This window comes from Callionymus lyra, chromosome 8 (assembly GCF_982586985.1).
Source record: "Callionymus lyra chromosome 8, fCalLyr1.hap1.1, whole genome shotgun sequence".
In the NCBI taxonomy this organism is placed as follows: domain Eukaryota; kingdom Metazoa; phylum Chordata; class Actinopteri; order Syngnathiformes; family Callionymidae; genus Callionymus; species Callionymus lyra.
Window position 1 is genome coordinate 3,306,272 of NC_141825.1, and position 14,963 is coordinate 3,321,234.

Here is a 14,963-nt window from a genome sequence, read left to right on the forward strand (position 1 = left end):
AAGTTGTATGGAAATTAAGTGTACAAACCCCTCAAGCGGTTGGCCAAGGCCTTTCCCAATTGATGTGGAGTGTTCAAGTGAGGAGAAGGATGGGGGTATTTCGTTCCTTACCCTTCCTGGTTCCCTTCTCTGTATGGCTCCTTACCCTGTATGGTTCCTTACTCTGTCTGGTTCCTTTCATAGTGTTGCTCCTTACTCTGCCTTGTTCCTTACCCTATATGGTTCCTTACTCTGTCTGGTTCCTTTCATAGTGTGGCTCCTTACTCTGCCTTGTTCCTTACCCTATATGGTTCCTTAATCTGTCTGGTTCCTTTCATAGTGTTGCTCTCCTTACTAGGTCTGGGTTCTTACTCTGTGTGGCTCCTTACTCTGCCTTGTTCCTTACCCTGTGTGGCTCATTACTCCCCACCATGAGTAAGAACAAGGGATTATTTCCAGGCCATCAAGTCTATGAGCTCTACAATTCATACTTACCTGGCAGGGGAGACACCATGATCAGGAAGGTGGTTCACCCAAGGCGAGGCCCGGCCATTGCACTCTAGGTCATGCTGACCTTTGCGAATTCCCCAAATGTGGGAATCTCGACTGCATAATTTCTGGTAGTGGGGGACTGCGTTCGCGCTCTCCCCCGTTCATCACTTGTTAAAGAATGCTTTAGTTTGATGCAAGCTCGTGTGGAACACTCAGCCGAGGCTTGTCCTTGTCTGTAGGGTTTAACAAGTTGCCGGGTAGGTTGGAATCACCTTCTGGGATCAAGTTAAAATCGCGCTCTCAGTGAATGACCTTTGTCGACCTTCTTAGCACTGGACTGATCTCAAACTGTTGGCCCAGGCCTTTCCCAATTGATGTGGAGCATTCCAGTGAGGAGAAGGAAATCTGGTTCCTTACCCTGCCTGGTTCCTTTCTCTGTATGGCTCCTTACCCTGTCTGGTTCCTTAACCTGTTTGGCTCCTTACTCTGTGTTGTTCCTTACCCTGTGTGGCTCCTTACTCTGTGTTGCTCCTTACTCTGTCTTGTCCCTTACTCTGTGTGGCTCCTTACTCTGTGTGGCTCCTTACTCTGTGTTGTTCCTTACCCTGTGTTGCTCCTTACTCTATGTTGCTCCTTACTCTGTCTGGTTCCTTACTCTGTGTTGTTCCTTACTCTGTCTGGTTACTTACTCTGTGTGGCTCCTTACTTTGTCAGGTTCCTTTCTTTGTGTGGCTCCTTACCCTGTGTGGTTCCTTACCCTGTGTGGTTCCTTACCCTATGTGGCTCCCTACCTTTTCTGGTTCTTTACCCTTTGTGGCCCCGTAAGTGGCTCTCGTTGACCTTTCGAGCCCCTCTAAAAGGTCATGCACATGGTTGCCATCGCTTCTCGGCCTTTTGGCTAAGATCAAGTGTAGTATCTGTTCTTATCAGTTTAATATCTGATACGTCTCCTATATGGAGACCATATATTAAATTGATTTTTGGACATGGGAGAAGGGCCAGGGGCTTGCTCCACCCTCTCTGCGCATTGACCCGGTATTGCATTATCTCTGGGAACAGTGCAAAAACCTAAAAGTTGTATGGAAATTAAGTGTACAAACCCCTCAAGCGGTTGGCCAAGGCCTTTCCCAATTGATGTGGAGTGTTCAAGTGAGGAGAAGGATGGGGGTATTTCGTTCCTTACCCTTCCTGGTTCCCTTCTCTGTATGGCTCCTTACCCTGTATGGTTCCTTACTCTGTCTGGTTCCTTTCATAGTGTTGCTCCTTACTCTGCCTTGTTCCTTACCCTATATGGTTCCTTACTCTGTCTGGTTCCTTTCATAGTGTGGCTCCTTACTCTGCCTTGTTCCTTACCCTATATGGTTCCTTAATCTGTCTGGTTCCTTTCATAGTGTTGCTCTCCTTACTAGGTCTGGGTTCTTACTCTGTGTGGCTCCTTACTCTGCCTTGTTCCTTACCCTGTGTGGCTCATTACTCCCCACCATGAGTAAGAACAAGGGATTATTTCCAGGCCATCAAGTCTATGAGCTCTACAATTCATACTTACCTGGCAGGGGAGACACCATGATCAGGAAGGTGGTTCACCCAAGGCGAGGCCCGGCCATTGCACTCTAGGTCATGCTGACCTTTGCGAATTCCCCAAATGTGGGAATCTCGACTGCATAATTTCTGGTAGTGGGGGACTGCGTTCGCGCTCTCCCCCGTTCATCACTTGTTAAAGAATGCTTTAGTTTGATGCAAGCTCGTGTGGAACACTCAGCCGAGGCTTGTCCTTGTCTGTAGGGTTTAACAAGTTGCCGGGTAGGTTGGAATCACCTTCTGGGATCAAGTTAAAATCGCGCTCTCAGTGAATGACCTTTGTCGACCTTCTTAGCACTGGACTGATCTCAAACTGTTGGCCCAGGCCTTTCCCAATTGATGTGGAGCATTCCAGTGAGGAGAAGGAGATCTGGTTCCTTACCCTGCCTGGTTCCTTTCTCTGTATGGCTCCTTACCCTGTTTGGCTCCTTACTCTGTGTTGTTCCTTACCCTGTGTTGCTCCTTACTCTGTCTTGTCCCTTACTCTGTGTGGCTCCTTACTCTGTGTGGCTCCTTACTCTGTGTTGTTCCTTACCCTGTGTTGCTCCTTACTCTGTGTTGCTCCTTACTCTGTCTGGTTCCTTACTCTGTGTTGTTCCTTACTCTGTCTGGTTACTTACTCTGTGTGGCTCCTTACTTTGTCAGGTTCCTTTCTTTGTGTGGCTCCTTACCCTGTGTGGTTCCTTACCCTGTGTGGTTCCTTACCCTATGTGGCTCCCTACCTTTTCTGGTTCTTTACCCTTTGTGGCCCCGTAAGTGGCTCTCGTTGACCTTTCGAGCCCCTCTAAAAGGTCATGCACATGGTTGCCATCGCTTCTCGGCCTTTTGGCTAAGATCAAGTGTAGTATCTGTTCTTATCAGTTTAATATCTGATACGTCTCCTATATGGAGACCATATATTAAATTGATTTTTGGACATGGGAGAAGGGCCAGGGGCTTGCTCCACCCTCTCTGCGCATTGACCCGGTATTGCATTATCTCTGGGAACAGTGCAAAAACCTAAAAGTTGTATGGAAATTAAGTGTACAAACCCCTCAAGCGGTTGGCCAAGGCCTTTCCCAATTGATGTGGAGTGTTCAAGTGAGGAGAAGGATGGGGGTATTTCGTTCCTTACCCTTCCTGGTTCCCTTCTCTGTATGGCTCCTTACCCTGTATGGTTCCTTACTCTGTCTGGTTCCTTTCAAAGTGTTGCTCCTTACTCTGCCTTGTTCCTTACCCTATATGGTTCCTTACTCTGTCTGGTTCCTTTCATAGTGTGGCTCCTTACTCTGCCTTGTTCCTTACCCTATATGGTTCCTTAATCTGTCTGGTTCCTTTCATAGTGTTGCTCTCCTTACTAGGTCTGGGTTCTTACTCTGTGTGGCTCCTTACTCTGCCTTGTTCCTTACCCTGTGTGGCTCATTACTCCCCACCATGAGTAAGAACAAGGGATTATTTCCAGGCCATCAAGTCTATGAGCTCTACAATTCATACTTACCTGGCAGGGGAGACACCATGATCAGGAAGGTGGTTCACCCAAGGCGAGGCCCGGCCATTGCACTCTAGGTCATGCTGACCTTTGCGAATTCCCCAAATGTGGGAATCTCGACTGCATAATTTCTGGTAGTGGGGGACTGCGTTCGCGCTCTCCCCCGTTCATCACTTGTTAAAGAATGCTTTAGTTTGATGCAAGCTCGTGTGGAACACTCAGCCGAGGCTTGTCCTTGTCTGTAGGGTTTAACAAGTTGCCGGGTAGGTTGGAATCACCTTCTGGGATCAAGTTAAAATCGCGCTCTCAGTGAATGACCTTTGTCGACCTTCTTAGCACTGGACTGATCTCAAACTGTTGGCCCAGGCCTTTCCCAATTGATGTGGAGCATTCCAGTGAGGAGAAGGAAATCTGGTTCCTTACCCTGCCTGGTTCCTTTCTCTGTATGGCTCCTTACCCTGTCTGGTTCCTTAACCTGTTTGGCTCCTTACTCTGTGTTGTTCCTTACCCTGTGTGGCTCCTTACTCTGTGTTGCTCCTTACTCTGTCTTGTCCCTTACTCTGTGTGGCTCCTTACTCTGTGTGGCTCCTTACTCTGTGTTGTTCCTTACCCTGTGTTGCTCCTTACTCTATGTTGCTCCTTACTCTGTCTGGTTCCTTACTCTGTGTTGTTCCTTACTCTGTCTGGTTACTTACTCTGTGTGGCTCCTTACTTTGTCAGGTTCCTTTCTTTGTGTGGCTCCTTACCCTGTGTGGTTCCTTACCCTGTGTGGTTCCTTACCCTATGTGGCTCCCTACCTTTTCTGGTTCTTTACCCTTTGTGGCCCCGTAAGTGGCTCTCGTTGACCTTTCGAGCCCCTCTAAAAGGTCATGCACATGGTTGCCATCGCTTCTCGGCCTTTTGGCTAAGATCAAGTGTAGTATCTGTTCTTATCAGTTTAATATCTGATACGTCTCCTATATGGAGACCATATATTAAATTGATTTTTGGACATGGGAGAAGGGCCAGGGGCTTGCTCCACCCTCTCTGCGCATTGACCCGGTATTGCATTATCTCTGGGAACAGTGCAAAAACCTAAAAGTTGTATGGAAATTAAGTGTACAAACCCCTCAAGCGGTTGGCCAAGGCCTTTCCCAATTGATGTGGAGTGTTCAAGTGAGGAGAAGGATGGGGGTATTTCGTTCCTTACCCTTCCTGGTTCCCTTCTCTGTATGGCTCCTTACCCTGTATGGTTCCTTACTCTGTCTGGTTCCTTTCATAGTGTTGCTCCTTACTCTGCCTTGTTCCTTACCCTATATGGTTCCTTACTCTGTCTGGTTCCTTTCATAGTGTGGCTCCTTACTCTGCCTTGTTCCTTACCCTATATGGTTCCTTAATCTGTCTGGTTCCTTTCATAGTGTTGCTCTCCTTACTAGGTCTGGGTTCTTACTCTGTGTGGCTCCTTACTCTGCCTTGTTCCTTACCCTGTGTGGCTCATTACTCCCCACCATGAGTAAGAACAAGGGATTATTTCCAGGCCATCAAGTCTATGAGCTCTACAATTCATACTTACCTGGCAGGGGAGACACCATGATCAGGAAGGTGGTTCACCCAAGGCGAGGCCCGGCCATTGCACTCTAGGTCATGCTGACCTTTGCGAATTCCCCAAATGTGGGAATCTCGACTGCATAATTTCTGGTAGTGGGGGACTGCGTTCGCGCTCTCCCCCGTTCATCACTTGTTAAAGAATGCTTTAGTTTGATGCAAGCTCGTGTGGAACACTCAGCCGAGGCTTGTCCTTGTCTGTAGGGTTTAACAAGTTGCCGGGTAGGTTGGAATCACCTTCTGGGATCAAGTTAAAATCGCGCTCTCAGTGAATGACCTTTGTCGACCTTCTTAGCACTGGACTGATCTCAAACTGTTGGCCCAGGCCTTTCCCAATTGATGTGGAGCATTCCAGTGAGGAGAAGGAGATCTGGTTCCTTACCCTGCCTGGTTCCTTTCTCTGTATGGCTCCTTACCCTGTTTGGCTCCTTACTCTGTGTTGTTCCTTACCCTGTGTGGCTCCTTACTCTGTCTTGTCCCTTACTCTGTGTGGCTCCTTACTCTGTGTGGCTCCTTACTCTGTGTTGTTCCTTACCCTGTGTTGCTCCTTACTCTGTGTTGCTCCTTACTCTGTCTGGTTCCTTACTCTGTGTTGTTCCTTACTCTGTCTGGTTACTTACTCTGTGTGGCTCCTTACTTTGTCAGGTTCCTTTCTTTGTGTGGCTCCTTACCCTGTGTGGTTCCTTACCCTGTGTGGTTCCTTACCCTATGTGGCTCCCTACCTTTTCTGGTTCTTTACCCTTTGTGGCCCCGTAAGTGGCTCTCGTTGACCTTTCGAGCCCCTCTAAAAGGTCATGCACATGGTTGCCATCGCTTCTCGGCCTTTTGGCTAAGATCAAGTGTAGTATCTGTTCTTATCAGTTTAATATCTGATACGTCTCCTATATGGAGACCATATATTAAATTGATTTTTGGACATGGGAGAAGGGCCAGGGGCTTGCTCCACCCTCTCTGCGCATTGACCCGGTATTGCATTATCTCTGGGAACAGTGCAAAAACCTAAAATTAAGTGTACAAACCCCTCAAGCGGTTGGCCAAGGCCTTTCCCAATTGATGTGGAGTGTTCAAGTGAGGAGAAGGATGGGGGTATTTCGTTCCTTACCCTTCCTGGTTCCCTTCTCTGTATGGCTCCTTACCCTGTATGGTTCCTTACTCTGTCTGGTTCCTTTCATAGTGTTGCTCCTTACTCTGCCTTGTTCCTTACCCTATATGGTTCCTTACTCTGTCTGGTTCCTTTCATAGTGTGGCTCCTTACTCTGCCTTGTTCCTTACCCTATATGGTTCCTTAATCTGTCTGGTTCCTTTCATAGTGTTGCTCTCCTTACTAGGTCTGGGTTCTTACTCTGTGTGGCTCCTTACTCTGCCTTGTTCCTTACCCTGTGTGGCTCATTATTCCCCACCATGAGTAAGAACAAGGGATTATTTCCAGGCCATCAAGTCTATGAGCTCTACAATTCATACTTACCTGGCAGGGGAGACACCATGATCAGGAAGGTGGTTCACCCAAGGCGAGGCCCGGCCATTGCACTCTAGGTCATGCTGACCTTTGCGAATTCCCCAAATGTGGGAATCTCGACTGCATAATTTCTGGTAGTGGGGGACTGCGTTCGCGCTCTCCCCCGTTCATCACTTGTTAAAGAATGCTTTAGTTTGATGCAAGCTCGTGTGGAACACTCAGCCGAGGCTTGTCCTTGTCTGTAGGGTTTAACAAGTTGCCGGGTAGGTTGGAATCACCTTCTGGGATCAAGTTAAAATCGCGCTCTCAGTGAATGACCTTTGTCGACCTTCTTAGCACTGGACTGATCTCAAACTGTTGGCCCAGGCCTTTCCCAATTGATGTGGAGCATTCCAGTGAGGAGAAGGAAATCTGGTTCCTTACCCTGCCTGGTTCCTTTCTCTGTATGGCTCCTTACCCTGTTTGGCTCCTTACTCTGTGTTGTTCCTTACCCTGTGTGGCTCCTTACTCTGTGTTGCTCCTTACTCTGTCTTGTCCCTTACTCTGTGTGGCTCCTTACTCTGTGTGGCTCCTTACTCTGTGTTGTTCCTTACCCTGTGTTGCTCCTTACTCTGTGTTGCTCCTTACTCTGTCTGGTTCCTTACTCTGTGTTGTTCCTTACTCTGTCTGGTTACTTACTCTGTGTGGCTCCTTACTTTGTCAGGTTCCTTTCTTTGTGTGGCTCCTTACCCTGTGTGGTTCCTTACCCTGTGTGGTTCCTTACCCTATGTGGCTCCCTACCTTTTCTGGTTCTTTACCCTTTGTGGCCCCGTAAGTGGCTCTCGTTGACCTTTCGAGCCCCTCTAAAAGGTCATGCACATGGTTGCCATCGCTTCTCGGCCTTTTGGCTAAGATCAAGTGTAGTATCTGTTCTTATCAGTTTAATATCTGATACGTCTCCTATATGGAGACCATATATTAAATTGATTTTTGGACATGGGAGAAGGGCCAGGGGCTTGCTCCACCCTCTCTGCGCATTGACCCGGTATTGCATTATCTCTGGGAACAGTGCAAAAACCTAAAAGTTGTATGGAAATTAAGTGTACAAACCCCTCAAGCGGTTGGCCAAGGCCTTTCCCAATTGATGTGGAGTGTTCAAGTGAGGAGAAGGATGGGGGTATTTCGTTCCTTACCCTTCCTGGTTCCCTTCTCTGTATGGCTCCTTACCCTGTATGGTTCCTTACTCTGTCTGGTTCCTTTCATAGTGTTGCTCCTTACTCTGCCTTGTTCCTTACCCTATATGGTTCCTTACTCTGTCTGGTTCCTTTCATAGTGTGGCTCCTTACTCTGCCTTGTTCCTTACCCTATATGGTTCCTTAATCTGTCTGGTTCCTTTCATAGTGTTGCTCTCCTTACTAGGTCTGGGTTCTTACTCTGTGTGGCTCCTTACTCTGCCTTGTTCCTTACCCTGTGTGGCTCATTACTCCCCACCATGAGTAAGAACAAGGGATTATTTCCAGGCCATAAAGTCTATGAGCTCTACAATTCATACTTACCTGGCAGGGGAGACACCATGATCAGGAAGGTGGTTCACCCAAGGCGAGGCCCGGCCATTGCACTCTAGGTCATGCTGACCTTTGCGAATTCCCCAAATGTGGGAATCTCGACTGCATAATTTCTGGTAGTGGGGGACTGCGTTCGCGCTCTCCCCCGTTCATCACTTGTTAAAGAATGCTTTAGTTTGATGCAAGCTCGTGTGGAACACTCAGCCGAGGCTTGTCCTTGTCTGTAGGGTTTAACAAGTTGCCGGGTAGGTTGGAATCACCTTCTGGGATCAAGTTAAAATCGCGCTCTCAGTGAATGACCTTTGTCGACCTTCTTAGCACTGGACTGATCTCAAACTGTTGGCCCAGGCCTTTCCCAATTGATGTGGAGCATTCCAGTGAGGAGAAGGAAATCTGGTTCCTTACCCTGCCTGGTTCCTTTCTCTGTATGGCTCCTTACCCTGTCTGGTTCCTTAACCTGTTTGGCTCCTTACTCTGTGTTGTTCCTTACCCTGTGTGGCTCCTTACTCTGTGTTGCTCCTTACTCTGTCTTGTCCCTTACTCTGTGTGGCTCCTTACTCTGTGTGGCTCCTTACTCTGTGTTGTTCCTTACCCTGTGTTGCTCCTTACTCTATGTTGCTCCTTACTCTGTCTGGTTCCTTACTCTGTGTTGTTCCTTACTCTGTCTGGTTACTTACTCTGTGTGGCTCCTTACTTTGTCAGGTTCCTTTCTTTGTGTGGCTCCTTACCCTGTGTGGTTCCTTACCCTGTGTGGTTCCTTACCCTATGTGGCTCCCTACCTTTTCTGGTTCTTTACCCTTTGTGGCCCCGTAAGTGGCTCTCGTTGACCTTTCGAGCCCCTCTAAAAGGTCATGCACATGGTTGCCATCGCTTCTCGGCCTTTTGGCTAAGATCAAGTGTAGTATCTGTTCTTATCAGTTTAATATCTGATACGTCTCCTATATGGAGACCATATATTAAATTGATTTTTGGACATGGGAGAAGGGCCAGGGGTCCCTCTCTGCGCATTGACCCGGTATTGCATTATCTCTGGGAACAGTGCAAAAACCTAAAAGTTGTATGGAAATTAAGTGTACAAACCCCTCAAGCGGTTGGCCAAGGCCTTTCCCAATTGATGTGGAGTGTTCAAGTGAGGAGAAGGATGGGGGTATTTCGTTCCTTACCCTTCCTGGTTCCCTTCTCTGTATGGCTCCTTACCCTGTATGGTTCCTTACTCTGTCTGGTTCCTTTCATAGTGTTGCTCCTTACTCTGCCTTGTTCCTTACCCTATATGGTTCCTTACTCTGTCTGGTTCCTTTCATAGTGTGGCTCCTTACTCTGCCTTGTTCCTTACCCTATATGGTTCCTTAATCTGTCTGGTTCCTTTCATAGTGTTGCTCTCCTTACTAGGTCTGGGTTCTTACTCTGTGTGGCTCCTTACTCTGCCTTGTTCCTTACCCTGTGTGGCTCATTACTCCCCACCATGAGTAAGAACAAGGGATTATTTCCAGGCCATCAAGTCTATGAGCTCTACAATTCATACTTACCTGGCAGGGGAGACACCATGATCAGGAAGGTGGTTCACCCAAGGCGAGGCCCGGCCATTGCACTCTAGGTCATGCTGACCTTTGCGAATTCCCCAAATGTGGGAATCTCGACTGCATAATTTCTGGTAGTGGGGGACTGCGTTCGCGCTCTCCCCCGTTCATCACTTGTTAAAGAATGCTTTAGTTTGATGCAAGCTCGTGTGGAACACTCAGCCGAGGCTTGTCCTTGTCTGTAGGGTTTAACAAGTTGCCGGGTAGGTTGGAATCACCTTCTGGGATCAAGTTAAAATCGCGCTCTCAGTGAATGACCTTTGTCGACCTTCTTAGCACTGGACTGATCTCAAACTGTTGGCCCAGGCCTTTCCCAATTGATGTGGAGCATTCCAGTGAGGAGAAGGAAATCTGGTTCCTTACCCTGCCTGGTTCCTTTCTCTGTATGGCTCCTTACCCTGTCTGGTTCCTTAACCTGTTTGGCTCCTTACTCTGTGTTGTTCCTTACCCTGTGTGGCTCCTTACTCTGTGTTGCTCCTTACTCTGTCTTGTCCCTTACTCTGTGTGGCTCCTTACTCTGTGTGGCTCCTTACTCTGTGTTGTTCCTTACCCTGTGTTGCTCCTTACTCTATGTTGCTCCTTACTCTGTCTGGTTCCTTACTCTGTGTTGTTCCTTACTCTGTCTGGTTACTTACTCTGTGTGGCTCCTTACTTTGTCAGGTTCCTTTCTTTGTGTGGCTCCTTACCCTGTGTGGTTCCTTACCCTGTGTGGTTCCTTACCCTATGTGGCTCCCTACCTTTTCTGGTTCTTTACCCTTTGTGGCCCCGTAAGTGGCTCTCGTTGACCTTTCGAGCCCCTCTAAAAGGTCATGCACATGGTTGCCATCGCTTCTCGGCCTTTTGGCTAAGATCAAGTGTAGTATCTGTTCTTATCAGTTTAATATCTGATACGTCTCCTATATGGAGACCATATATTAAATTGATTTTTGGACATGGGAGAAGGGCCAGGGGCTTGCTCCACCCTCTCTGCGCATTGACCCGGTATTGCATTATCTCTGGGAACAGTGCAAAAACCTAAAAGTTGTATGGAAATTAAGTGTACAAACCCCTCAAGCGGTTGGCCAAGGCCTTTCCCAATTGATGTGGAGTGTTCAAGTGAGGAGAAGGATGGGGGTATTTCGTTCCTTACCCTTCTCTGTATGGCTCCTTACCCTGTATGGTTCCTTACTCTGTCTGGTTCCTTTCATAGTGTTGCTCCTTACTCTGCCTTGTTCCTTACCCTATATGGTTCCTTACTCTGTCTGGTTCCTTTCATAGTGTGGCTCCTTACTCTGCCTTGTTCCTTACCCTATATGGTTCCTTAATCTGTCTGGTTCCTTTCATAGTGTTGCTCTCCTTACTAGGTCTGGGTTCTTACTCTGTGTGGCTCCTTACTCTGCCTTGTTCCTTACCCTGTGTGGCTCATTACTCCCCACCATGAGTAAGAACAAGGGATTATTTCCAGGCCATCAAGTCTATGAGCTCTACAATTCATACTTACCTGGCAGGGGAGACACCATGATCAGGAAGGTGGTTCACCCAAGGCGAGGCCCGGCCATTGCACTCTAGGTCATGCTGACCTTTGCGAATTCCCCAAATGTGGGAATCTCGACTGCATAATTTCTGGTAGTGGGGGACTGCGTTCGCGCTCTCCCCCGTTCATCACTTGTTAAAGAATGCTTTAGTTTGATGCAAGCTCGTGTGGAACACTCAGCCGAGGCTTGTCCTTGTCTGTAGGGTTTAACAAGTTGCCGGGTAGGTTGGAATCACCTTCTGGGATCAAGTTAAAATCGCGCTCTCAGTGAATGACCTTTGTCGACCTTCTTAGCACTGGACTGATCTCAAACTGTTGGCCCAGGCCTTTCCCAATTGATGTGGAGCATTCCAGTGAGGAGAAGGAAATCTGGTTCCTTACCCTGCCTGGTTCCTTTCTCTGTATGGCTCCTTACCCTGTCTGGTTCCTTAACCTGTTTGGCTCCTTACTCTGTGTTGTTCCTTACCCTGTGTGGCTCCTTACTCTGTGTTGCTCCTTACTCTGTCTTGTCCCTTACTCTGTGTGGCTCCTTACTCTGTGTGGCTCCTTACTCTGTGTTGTTCCTTACCCTGTGTTGCTCCTTACTCTATGTTGCTCCTTACTCTGTCTGGTTCCTTACTCTGTGTTGTTCCTTACTCTGTCTGGTTACTTACTCTGTGTGGCTCCTTACTTTGTCAGGTTCCTTTCTTTGTGTGGCTCCTTACCCTGTGTGGTTCCTTACCCTGTGTGGTTCCTTACCCTATGTGGCTCCCTACCTTTTCTGGTTCTTTACCCTTTGTGGCCCCGTAAGTGGCTCTCGTTGACCTTTCGAGCCCCTCTAAAAGGTCATGCACATGGTTGCCATCGCTTCTCGGCCTTTTGGCTAAGATCAAGTGTAGTATCTGTTCTTATCAGTTTAATATCTGATACGTCTCCTATATGGAGACCATATATTAAATTGATTTTTGGACATGGGAGAAGGGCCAGGGGCTTGCTCCACCCTCTCTGCGCATTGACCCGGTATTGCATTATCTCTGGGAACAGTGCAAAAACCTAAAAGTTGTATGGAAATTAAGTGTACAAACCCCTCAAGCGGTTGGCCAAGGCCTTTCCCAATTGATGTGGAGTGTTCAAGTGAGGAGAAGGATGGGGGTATTTCGTTCCTTACCCTTCTCTGTATGGCTCCTTACCCTGTATGGTTCCTTACTCTGTCTGGTTCCTTTCATAGTGTTGCTCCTTACTCTGCCTTGTTCCTTACCCTATATGGTTCCTTACTCTGTCTGGTTCCTTTCATAGTGTGGCTCCTTACTCTGCCTTGTTCCTTACCCTATATGGTTCCTTAATCTGTCTGGTTCCTTTCATAGTGTTGCTCTCCTTACTAGGTCTGGGTTCTTACTCTGTGTGGCTCCTTACTCTGCCTTGTTCCTTACCCTGTGTGGCTCATTACTCCCCACCATGAGTAAGAACAAGGGATTATTTCCAGGCCATCAAGTCTATGAGCTCTACAATTCTTACTTACCTGGCAGGGGAGACACCATGATCAGGAAGGTGGTTCACCCAAGGCGAGGCCCGGCCATTGCACTCTAGGTCATGCTGACCTTTGCGAATTCCCCAAATGTGGGAATCTCGACTGCATAATTTCTGGTAGTGGGGGACTGCGTTCGCGCTCTCCCCCGTTCATCACTTGTTAAAGAATGCTTTAGTTTGATGCAAGCTCGTGTGGAACACTCAGCCGAGGCTTGTCCTTGTCTGTAGGGTTTAACAAGTTGCCGGGTAGGTTGGAATCACCTTCTGGGATCAAGTTAAAATCGCGCTCTCAGTGAATGACCTTTGTCGACCTTCTTAGCACTGGACTGATCTCAAACTGTTGGCCCAGGCCTTTCCCAATTGATGTGGAGCATTCCAGTGAGGAGAAGGAGATCTGGTTCCTTACCCTGCCTGGTTCCTTTCTCTGTATGGCTCCTTACCCTGTTTGGCTCCTTACTCTGTGTTGTTCCTTACCCTGTGTGGCTCCTTACTCTGTGTTGCTCCTTACTCTGTCTTGTCCCTTACTCTGTGTGGCTCCTTACTCTGTGTGGCTCCTTACTCTGTGTTGTTCCTTACCCTGTGTTGCTCCTTACTCTGTGTTGCTCCTTACTCTGTCTGGTTCCTTACTCTGTGTTGTTCCTTACTCTGTCTGGTTACTTACTCTGTGTGGCTCCTTACTTTGTCAGGTTCCTTTCTTTGTGTGGCTCCTTACCCTGTGTGGTTCCTTACCCTGTGTGGTTCCTTACCCTATGTGGCTCCCTACCTTTTCTGGTTCTTTACCCTTTGTGGCCCCGTAAGTGGCTCTCGTTGACCTTTCAAGCCCCTCTAAAAGGTCATGCACATGGTTGCCATCGCTTCTCGGCCTTTTGGCTAAGATCAAGTGTAGTATCTGTTCTTATCAGTTTAATATCTGATACGTCTCCTATATGGAGACCATATATTAAATTGATTTTTGGACATGGGAGAAGGGCCAGGGGCTTGCTCCACCCTCTCTGCGCATTGACCCGGTATTGCATTATCTCTGGGAACAGTGCAAAAACCTAAAATTAAGTGTACAAACCCCTCAAGCGGTTGGCCAAGGCCTTTCCCAATTGATGTGGAGTGTTCAAGTGAGGAGAAGGATGGGGGTATTTCGTTCCTTACCCTTCCTGGTTCCCTTCTCTGTATGGCTCCTTACCCTGTATGGTTCCTTACTCTGTCTGGTTCCTTTCATAGTGTTGCTCCTTACTCTGCCTTGTTCCTTACCCTATATGGTTCCTTACTCTGTCTGGTTCCTTTCATAGTGTGGCTCCTTACTCTGCCTTGTTCCTTACCCTATATGGTTCCTTAATCTGTCTGGTTCCTTTCATAGTGTTGCTCTCCTTACTAGGTCTGGGTTCTTACTCTGTGTGGCTCCTTACTCTGCCTTGTTCCTTACCCTGTGTGGCTCATTATTCCCCACCATGAGTAAGAACAAGGGATTATTTCCAGGCCATCAAGTCTATGAGCTCTACAATTCATACTTACCTGGCAGGGGAGACACCATGATCAGGAAGGTGGTTCACCCAAGGCGAGGCCCGGCCATTGCACTCTAGGTCATGCTGACCTTTGCGAATTCCCCAAATGTGGGAATCTCGACTGCATAATTTCTGGTAGTGGGGGACTGCGTTCGCGCTCTCCCCCGTTCATCACTTGTTAAAGAATGCTTTAGTTTGATGCAAGCTCGTGTGGAACACTCAGCCGAGGCTTGTCCTTGTCTGTAGGGTTTAACAAGTTGCCGGGTAGGTTGGAATCACCTTCTGGGATCAAGTTAAAATCGCGCTCTCAGTGAATGACCTTTGTCGACCTTCTTAGCACTGGACTGATCTCAAACTGTTGGCCCAGGCCTTTCCCAATTGATGTGGAGCATTCCAGTGAGGAGAAGGAAATCTGGTTCCTTACCCTGCCTGGTTCCTTTCTCTGTATGGCTCCTTACCCTGTCTGGTTCCTTAACCTGTTTGGCTCCTTACTCTGTGTTGTTCCTTACCCTGTGTGGCTCCTTACTCTGTGTTGCTCCTTACTCTGTCTTGTCCCTTACTCTGTGTGGCTCCTTACTCTGTGTGGCTCCTTACTCTGTGTTGTTCCTTACCCTGTGTTGCTCCTTACTCTGTGTTGCTCCTTACTCTGTCTGGTTCCTTACTCTGTGTTGTTCCTTACTCTGTCTGGTTACTTACTCTGTGTGGCTCCTTACTTTGTCAGGTTCCTTTCTTTGTGTGGCTCCTTACCCTGTGTGGTTCCTTACCCTGTG

General features: G+C 48.0%; 19 non-coding genes across 19 annotated transcripts; all 19 read left to right on the forward strand.

Moving 5' to 3' along the window:
- Nucleotides 1-466: 466 nt before the first annotated feature.
- On the forward strand, nt 467-631 carry LOC148072819 (U1 spliceosomal RNA). Its single transcript, XR_015712754.1, has one exon. It is a non-coding gene; the product is annotated as a U1 spliceosomal RNA (small nuclear RNA).
- A 718-nt stretch (nt 632-1,349) lies between these two features.
- On the forward strand, nt 1,350-1,540 carry LOC148072820 (U2 spliceosomal RNA). The gene has a single exon (XR_015712650.1). It is a non-coding gene; the product is annotated as a U2 spliceosomal RNA (small nuclear RNA).
- Nucleotides 1,541-2,009: 469 nt separating this feature from the next.
- On the forward strand, nt 2,010-2,174 carry LOC148072821 (U1 spliceosomal RNA). Its single transcript, XR_015712765.1, has one exon. It is a non-coding gene; the product is annotated as a U1 spliceosomal RNA (small nuclear RNA).
- A 684-nt stretch (nt 2,175-2,858) lies between these two features.
- On the forward strand, nt 2,859-3,049 carry LOC148072822 (U2 spliceosomal RNA). Its single transcript, XR_015712651.1, has one exon. It is a non-coding gene; the product is annotated as a U2 spliceosomal RNA (small nuclear RNA).
- Nucleotides 3,050-3,518: 469 nt separating this feature from the next.
- On the forward strand, nt 3,519-3,683 carry LOC148072823 (U1 spliceosomal RNA). Its single transcript, XR_015712776.1, has one exon. It is a non-coding gene; the product is annotated as a U1 spliceosomal RNA (small nuclear RNA).
- Nucleotides 3,684-4,401: 718 nt separating this feature from the next.
- Nucleotides 4,402-4,592, forward strand: LOC148072824 (U2 spliceosomal RNA). Its single transcript, XR_015712652.1, has one exon. It is a non-coding gene; the product is annotated as a U2 spliceosomal RNA (small nuclear RNA).
- A 469-nt stretch (nt 4,593-5,061) lies between these two features.
- On the forward strand, nt 5,062-5,226 carry LOC148072825 (U1 spliceosomal RNA). The gene has a single exon (XR_015712135.1). It is a non-coding gene; the product is annotated as a U1 spliceosomal RNA (small nuclear RNA).
- Nucleotides 5,227-5,910: 684 nt separating this feature from the next.
- On the forward strand, nt 5,911-6,101 carry LOC148072826 (U2 spliceosomal RNA). Its single transcript, XR_015712654.1, has one exon. It is a non-coding gene; the product is annotated as a U2 spliceosomal RNA (small nuclear RNA).
- Nucleotides 6,102-6,558: 457 nt separating this feature from the next.
- Nucleotides 6,559-6,723, forward strand: LOC148072827 (U1 spliceosomal RNA). The gene has a single exon (XR_015712146.1). It is a non-coding gene; the product is annotated as a U1 spliceosomal RNA (small nuclear RNA).
- A 701-nt stretch (nt 6,724-7,424) lies between these two features.
- On the forward strand, nt 7,425-7,615 carry LOC148072828 (U2 spliceosomal RNA). Its single transcript, XR_015712655.1, has one exon. It is a non-coding gene; the product is annotated as a U2 spliceosomal RNA (small nuclear RNA).
- Nucleotides 7,616-8,084: 469 nt separating this feature from the next.
- Nucleotides 8,085-8,249, forward strand: LOC148072829 (U1 spliceosomal RNA). Its single transcript, XR_015712157.1, has one exon. It is a non-coding gene; the product is annotated as a U1 spliceosomal RNA (small nuclear RNA).
- Nucleotides 8,250-8,967: 718 nt separating this feature from the next.
- LOC148072830 (U2 spliceosomal RNA) lies at nt 8,968-9,150 on the forward strand. The gene has a single exon (XR_015712273.1). It is a non-coding gene; the product is annotated as a U2 spliceosomal RNA (small nuclear RNA).
- Nucleotides 9,151-9,619: 469 nt separating this feature from the next.
- LOC148072831 (U1 spliceosomal RNA) lies at nt 9,620-9,784 on the forward strand. Its single transcript, XR_015712168.1, has one exon. It is a non-coding gene; the product is annotated as a U1 spliceosomal RNA (small nuclear RNA).
- Nucleotides 9,785-10,502: 718 nt separating this feature from the next.
- LOC148072832 (U2 spliceosomal RNA) lies at nt 10,503-10,693 on the forward strand. Its single transcript, XR_015712656.1, has one exon. It is a non-coding gene; the product is annotated as a U2 spliceosomal RNA (small nuclear RNA).
- A 457-nt stretch (nt 10,694-11,150) lies between these two features.
- On the forward strand, nt 11,151-11,315 carry LOC148072833 (U1 spliceosomal RNA). The gene has a single exon (XR_015712179.1). It is a non-coding gene; the product is annotated as a U1 spliceosomal RNA (small nuclear RNA).
- Nucleotides 11,316-12,033: 718 nt separating this feature from the next.
- LOC148072834 (U2 spliceosomal RNA) lies at nt 12,034-12,224 on the forward strand. Its single transcript, XR_015712657.1, has one exon. It is a non-coding gene; the product is annotated as a U2 spliceosomal RNA (small nuclear RNA).
- Nucleotides 12,225-12,681: 457 nt separating this feature from the next.
- LOC148072835 (U1 spliceosomal RNA) lies at nt 12,682-12,846 on the forward strand. Its single transcript, XR_015712541.1, has one exon. It is a non-coding gene; the product is annotated as a U1 spliceosomal RNA (small nuclear RNA).
- Nucleotides 12,847-13,547: 701 nt separating this feature from the next.
- LOC148072836 (U2 spliceosomal RNA) lies at nt 13,548-13,738 on the forward strand. Its single transcript, XR_015712658.1, has one exon. It is a non-coding gene; the product is annotated as a U2 spliceosomal RNA (small nuclear RNA).
- A 457-nt stretch (nt 13,739-14,195) lies between these two features.
- On the forward strand, nt 14,196-14,360 carry LOC148072837 (U1 spliceosomal RNA). Its single transcript, XR_015712191.1, has one exon. It is a non-coding gene; the product is annotated as a U1 spliceosomal RNA (small nuclear RNA).
- The last annotated feature ends 603 nt before the right edge of the window (nt 14,361-14,963 follow it).